Source organism: Ovis aries, chromosome 16, assembly GCF_016772045.2.
Source record: "Ovis aries strain OAR_USU_Benz2616 breed Rambouillet chromosome 16, ARS-UI_Ramb_v3.0, whole genome shotgun sequence".
Lineage (NCBI taxonomy): Eukaryota > Metazoa > Chordata > Mammalia > Artiodactyla > Bovidae > Ovis > Ovis aries.
The window spans coordinates 38,038,314-38,045,679 of NC_056069.1; the positions used below are offsets into that span (position 1 = coordinate 38,038,314).

Consider the following 7,366-nt stretch of genomic DNA (forward strand, 5'->3'; position numbering starts at 1 on the left):
AAAATAGTGGTGTAGAGTGTGTAGGTTTTCAACATTTGAATACAAAAGCAGAGACTTCTGGGTGTTGAAGAGTACTGCTGATGCAAACAAAGGTTTGAAGAGAGCAACTGTTTGGTTTCCTTGTGATCCAAATGCAGTGGTAGTCATTCCTCTCCGACAAGAGATGCTGTATTAGGGAGGCTGATGGGAGAAACATGTCCTTGATATTTTACAGCTGTGGAAGCTGGTCCTTGAGTTTAGCCATCTGAGGATTTTTACAAAGAACTCTGAAAAGACTGGAAGGATGCCTGCCATGGTGTGCCGGTCTCTGGGGCCACTCTGGGGACCTAACTTCCTATGGGAAATTTCCATAGGCTTTCTTGAAATCAGATTTCTTCTTTCCCTGATTCTTATTCCCATTAAAAGGCTTTTAGGATCTGTTCTTGAACTAATCCCCTCTGATGAACTGCAGGATAACCTAATGCTAACGTAAAGTTATTATGCAACCAGCCCAGCAAGTTGTGCTCAGCAACCGGACCAGGCTTTCTTGAAAGATTTAGAGACTAAGTGTCCTTCAAGATAGCAGCACAAGATGTGAGTAGCTAAACTGGCTCTGCTATCACATTTGCCTGGTGTGGAGGTGAGTTCCCAAACCCACACTATTGGAGGCCTAAGAAATGTGTCACACCTGCCTCAGACATGGTGAGCACGAGGGAGCTACATTATTACTGAAAGGGACAAGGATGTAGTCATTCATAAATGTTTTTCACCAGATCTTTGTTGTTTTTGTTCAGTTGCTAAGAGGTGTCCTACTCTTTGCAGCCCCATGGACTGCAACATGCCAGGCTTCCCTGTCCTTCACTATCTCCTGGAGCTTGCTCAAATTCACGTCCATTGACTTGGTGATGCTATCCAACCACCTCATCCTCTGTGCCGCCTGCTTCTCCTCCTCCTTCAGTCTTTCCCAGCATCATGTTCTTTTCCAATGAGTCAGCTCTTTGCATCAGGTGGCCAAAGTATTGGAGCTTCAGCTTCAGTCCTTCCAATGAATATTCATGGTTGATTTCCTCTAGAATCAACTGATTTGATCTTCTTGCTGTCCAAGGGACTCTCAAAAATTTTATCCAGCACTACAGTTTGAAAGCTTCAGTTCTTTGGTGTTCAGCCTTCTTTATGGTCCAGCTCACATCCATACATGACAACTGGAAAAATCACTGCTTTGACTATATTGACTCTTGTTGGCAAATTCTCTGTCTAGGTTTTAATACATTGTCTAGGTTTGTCATAGCTTTTCTTTCAAGGAGTAAGCATCTTTTAATTTCATGGTTGTAGTCACCATCCGCAGTGATTTTGGAGCCCAAGAAACTAAAATCTGTCACAATTTCCACTTTTTCCCCATCTATTTGCCATGAAGTGATGGGACCAGATGATATGATCTTAGTTTTTTGAATGTTGAGTTTTAAGCCAGCTTTTCACTCTCCTCTTTCATCTCCATCAAGAGGCTTTATAGTTTCTCTTAGTTTTCTGCCATTACAGTGGTATCATCTGTATATCTGAGGTTGTTGATATTTCTCCCAGCAATTTTGATTCCAGCTGGTGTTTCACCCAGCCCAGCATTTCACATGCTCTACTCTGCAAGTTAATTAAATAAGCACGGTGACATTATACAGCTTTGTACTTATTATGGAGTAAGACAAACCTTGATACTGCCTTATAAAGTAGCACCTTGAATTATTATAGTAGCAACTTTATCAAGGTCAAGGACAATCTTAAATACCCAGAAATTAGCTGATACTCAAGAGTCTGTTATAGGCAAGAGTTGGAAGTGTCTCCAATGAGCAGTAAAGATAACATTCTAGCTACATGTCATTAGCAGGAAAGATACAGAGCATATGAATGTATTTTATATCAATTTGAGCATCTCAAGAGACCCCTTAAATGTCATTTAGGTCTGTGCAAGAGAAAAGAGACAAAATGTTTCTGTAATCGGGTCCTGTAGGGGATATTAATCACCGTATAAAACAAGGCTGAGTAGTAAACTGCCAAGCCCTGTAGCACTTCACTGCCTTCTCCAAGCACCCTAGGTTACCATGGAACAGGGAAGATCTACTGAAATGTTGATTCCAGTTCATGATGAAAGGCGAGTTCCCATCAATAAGTAAGATCACAGTTGCTGGAAACACCATGCAGAATGTGTGGCAATATAAGAACAGAAGGACAGAGCAAAAGGAAAAGATGTCCTCTTGAAGCATCATTTTACCTATAAAAAAAAAAGAAATCAAAAATTGAATGTTAATTCTAAAAAAGAGACACTTAGATGATGTCGTGCAGAGCATGTCACTGGCATGAAAGAGTAAACTAGGGAATCTTACTGTAAATCTTTCTTCTTTCACAGTGCAGACTTCTAGATATCACACCGAGATGTTCAAATAATGTCTGATTGAAGTCTGGGGCAGGAAGAGGAGGGACATGTGAAGAGGAGAAGGAACAAAATATACAGGGTAATGGTCAGAACTCCACGTAAGGAATTGTGGTGGAAGGCTATAGCGCAATGTGCGGATGCTGCTAGAAGGCCCTCCAGAGCAATCTAGACTGTGACTGTGTTCTGGAAAATGTTTGTAGGGTACCAGACTATGAGCCCAAAGAGATTTAGGAATCATCGGTAGTTGTTAATAATTAAGACAAAGAGCATAAATGAAAACATTGGAACACGTAAATGAGAAGAGTAGGGGCCAACCATGACCACTTGAATGATCCCAGTGTTTAAGGCTGGGAAGAGAAAACAAGAAATTCATGAAAGGGTACCCAAGAGAACCAGTCAGTGTGTTGTTGGAGAAGACAAGGAAGTAAATTTAGTGAACTTAGAGAATAGAGACCTGATTAAACAGATGTGCAGCCACCTAATGACCATCAACTGTCCACTGATTTGGCAACATTTATCAGAGAAGTTTTATCAGCCAATCCTAAAGGAAAACAGTCCTGAATGTTCACTGGAAGGCCTGATGCTGAAGCTGAAACTCCAATAATTTGGCCACCAGTGCAAAGAACTGAGTCATTGGAAAAGACCCTGATGCTCAGACAGATTGATGGTGGGAGGAAAAGGGGACGACAGAGGATGAGATGGTTGGATTGCATCACCGATTGGATGGACATGAGTTTGAGTAAGCTCTGGGAGTCAGTTATGGACAGGGAAGCCTGGCATGCTGCAGTCCATGGGATTGCAAAGACATGATTGATTGGACATGACTGAGGGACTGAGCTGAACTGACTGATCAGAGAAGTTTGAATAGAACGGTGTGAGCAAAATCAGATTTCAAGGATTGAGGAGTGATAGGGATGAGAGGAAATGTGGTTGGGACCAGTTTTATAAGATCCTTAAAATGAAGACCCATGTGGACGTTGCTAATAAGTTTTTATTCTTGAGGAGCCTTGTTTGCTAAACTGTAGAGGTTTATCTTCAGAATTGAGATGCCTGATCTCAGGAAGTATCCAAATAACAAACTGTTCTAGCCTTTATTCTGCTTTGATGATTAAAAACATTGTTGGGACTTCCCCAGTGGTCCAGTGGCTACAACTCTGTACTCCTAATGCAAGGGACCTGGGTTTGATCCCTGGTCGAAGAACTAGATCCCAAATGCCACAAGTAAGAGTTTGTTTGTGTGCTGCAACAATACCCAGCACAGCCATATAAATGAATAAAAATAAATACAAACATTGTTTGGTCTTTAGAGAAATAAGGCTTTTGAAGACTTCCTCCATAGTAATTCTTACCTTTCTCTGTAGGGTAAAATTTCCCCACAAGAATTAGGTCTGTATGTGCATGTGTTCTAGATCGCTTCAGTTGTGTCTGACTCTTTGCAACCTTATGGACTGGAGCCCGCCAGACTCATCCGTCCATGGGATTCCCCAGGCAGGAATACTGGAGTGGGTTGCCATGCCCTCCTCCGGGGCGGGGGGGGATCTTCCCAACCCAGGGATCGAACCCAGGTCTCTCATGTCTCCTTCACTGGCCAGGGGGTTCTTTACCGCTAAAGCCACGTGGGAAGCCCTATATCCATATAGTTCAAGGGAAATGAATTGGCAGCTCTTCTTTTGAAAAACAAGCTCTGGGAACTTGTCAGGCATTGAGCCTTGCAAAGCACCTAACATGGATCCACGGAAAGCTTCTCTTGATCTGCTGTACACAGAGACTAGGTCCTGTATGACCTTTGAGTAAATTGAGAAGATGATTAAATCTGCAATATGGTCAGAAGGCTTTGTGCAAATAGAGCAATACCCTGGAGGTGCTGAAAGGCAGATCCTGCCTCTTACTAAACAATTATGATTTCAAAGTTATTCCTGTAGACCAGCCATAAAAGTCCCAAGAAAAATATCTTAATGATTATATGTTCTATTTCATGAAGCCAAGAGTCCTAGGCTATCACAACAGCTTAGTGTTTTCAAACTTTATCTTTTCATAATATTCATTTGGTGAACTAAATTGTTCTCTATCTATCTATCTATCTGTATCAGATTTAAAAAGCTGGACTACTGTGACTGAAGTTGTGTGAGATTTGTCCAAAGTTACCTCCTTGGAATGCAAAACACAGTTTAAAAGACTTATCTCTAGATAAGAGTAATACACCTTGGTTGCATGTGAGAATCATTTATGGACAAATCCTAATGCATTTTCGGATCCTGATTTAATTAGTCTAGAGAGAAGAACTCTAGCATGGTAGTTTTTAATAGCACCCCAGATGGTTATATTGTGTGAGTGAAGTGAAAATACTCCGTTGTGTCCAACTCTTTGGGATCCCGTGGACTATACAGTTCACAGAATTCTGAAGGCCAGAATACTGAAATGGGTAGCCTCTCCCTTCACCAGGGAATCTTCCCAACCCAGGGATTGAACCTTTGGACAGAGGAGCCTGGAGGGCTACAGTCCATAGCATCACAAATAGTTGGACATAACTGAATGCTGGGTATATGGGGAGGTATAAAATTTATCTTTTTAATTTACAGATCTTTCAGGAAGAGAGGAGCCACACTGAATGTATTCAGGGAAATGCCTTAGGAGTTTTGTTCATATCTGAATTGACAAAATCCTGGATCTTAGTCCTATGCCTGATGCCTTAATAAGATGAGATATTTGTAGATCTTTGGAAAGGATGAGTGTATTTTGCATATGGAAGGATTATAAATAAGTTAGAGCCATAGGTTATTAAGGACTTCCCAGGTGATGCTAGTGTAAAGGACCCGCCTACCAATGCAGGAGATGTAAAGTGATGTGGGTTCGATCCCTGGGTCTGGAAGATCCCCTGAAGGAGGGCATGGCAACCCACTCCAGTATCCTTGCCTGTAGAAACCCTTGGACAGAGGAGCCTGGAGGGCTACAGTCCATAGTGTCACAAATAGTCATAAGTGACTGAAGTGCCTTAGCATGCATAGGTTATTAAGATAACCACTAATTCTATGCTCTCCTTCCATCACAAGGTGGAATTTATCTTCCCTCCTCTTGAATCTGGGTTGGCATTGTGACTTGCTTTGTTCAACATAATGTGGCAGAAGTGATGCTAGTCTAGTTTGCTGCTGCTGCTGCTAAGTCACTTCAGTTGTGTCTGACTCTGTGCGACCCCATAGATGGCAGCCCACCAGGCTCCCCCATCCCTGGGATTCTCCAGGCAAGAACACTGGAGTGGGGTGCCAGTGCCTTCTCTGTAGTCTATTTCAGTCTAGGCTCGATGGACATGAGTCTGAGTGAACTCCGGGAGTTGGTGATGGACAGGGATGCCTGGTGTGCCGTGATTCATGGGGTCACAAAGAGTCGGACACGACTGAGCGACTGAACTGAACTGAACTGAACATTTCTTTAAGAATTGTCGTACTTTGCTCCCTCAGTCTTGAGTCACCATATCAAGCAGTCCAGCTACCTTGCTGGAGAGACCATGTGGCCAGATCCTAGCAACTCCAACCATCTCAACCAAAGTGCCAGATCTGATGGAGCCATCTTGGAATGCTGCCTTAAGACCACCATGCTGTGAGGAAGCCCAAGTTATCCTATGGAGAGGTCACATTGGGGAGAATAAAGGCATCACAGCTGACAGCCCCAGCCTAGCTGCCAACTGAATACACCCAAGACAAGGATAGAAGAACTGTTTATTCAACCTACAGAAATCATAAAAAATAATAAATCATTGCTGTTTTAAACCATCGAGTCTTGGGGAAGTTTGTTTTCTAGAAATGAATAATTGACACCATTGTGAGCTATAATTGGAGGATTCTGTTCCTGCTGCTGCTGCTGCTAAGTCACATCAGTCGTGTTCAACTCTGTGTGACCCCTTAGATGACATCCCAACAGACTCCTGTGTCCCTGGGATTCTCCAGGCAAGAATACTGGAGTGGGTTGCCATTTCCTTCTCCAATGCATGAAAGTGAACAGTGCATTCTAGATATGCAGAAATATCTTTAGAGAGTCCCATCTGGAAGTTTAGTTAAACAAGCTGTTTTGTATTAGCAGATTTTTTAAAAAGCTGCATTTCAGAATGACATCAACAAAAATATTCCAGGATGCTTGAGAATAAATAAATTAGAGAGTAATGCAGCCTAAAAAAATACCTCAATTCCACTTTTTTTCATAGTTATGTCTAAATGGGAAAAGTGCTAGAGAAATTTACCCAATAGATATTTATCAAGTACCTACTATGAGTGTCAAGATAACCTAAGGAGAAAAAACTTATCCCCAGTTTCTAAGGAATGACGGGGATTTAAACACCTAATATTTGCCAGTTTCACATCTCTTTCTGAACATTAGGTAGGTGTTACCTCCTCCTCTATTTTCTGGAAGAGATTAAGTAGGATTGATGTTAATTCTTTATTAAATATTTGGTACCGTTCTCCAGTGAAACTGTGTGGATCTGGAAATTTTTTATATTGTTGTTGGAGTTTTAAAATTATTAATTTCATTTCCTTAGTTGTTAAAGGGCTATTCAAGTTATATCTTTCATGTTGCATAAGTTGTGGTAACTTGTGCTTTTCAAAGAACTGGTGAATTTTATCTATGGTGTCACATTTGTGTGTAGAATTGTTTGTAGCCCCTTTTTTCCTTTTGAAATCTGCAGGATCTGTAGTACATCTCCTACTTCATTTTTGTATCAGTAATTTGCCTCCTCTTTCTCTCCGTTAGTCTTGAGCTTGCCAATTTTATTGATCTTTCAGAAGAACCAACTTCTTGATTTATTGAATTTTCTCTATTTTTTTCTATTTTCCATTGTATTGATTATTGTCCTTTGTTGCATCCTTCCTTCTGTTTGATTTGGTATAATTTTGCCCTTATTTTTCTAGTTTCTTGATGCTTTTTATTCTATAGGAAAATGCTACTTGAGGTTTATCTTATGTGTTTGTGTTTCAC

General features: G+C 41.2%; 1 long non-coding RNA gene across 1 annotated transcript; it reads left to right on the forward strand.

The window, feature by feature from the left end:
• The first annotated feature begins 1,242 nt into the window (after positions 1-1,242).
• LOC121816816 (uncharacterized) lies at positions 1,243-6,165 on the forward strand. The gene is made up of 2 exons (XR_006056531.2): positions 1,243-2,480; positions 5,857-6,165. It is a non-coding gene; the product is annotated as an uncharacterized LOC121816816 (long non-coding RNA).
• The last annotated feature ends 1,201 nt before the right edge of the window (positions 6,166-7,366 follow it).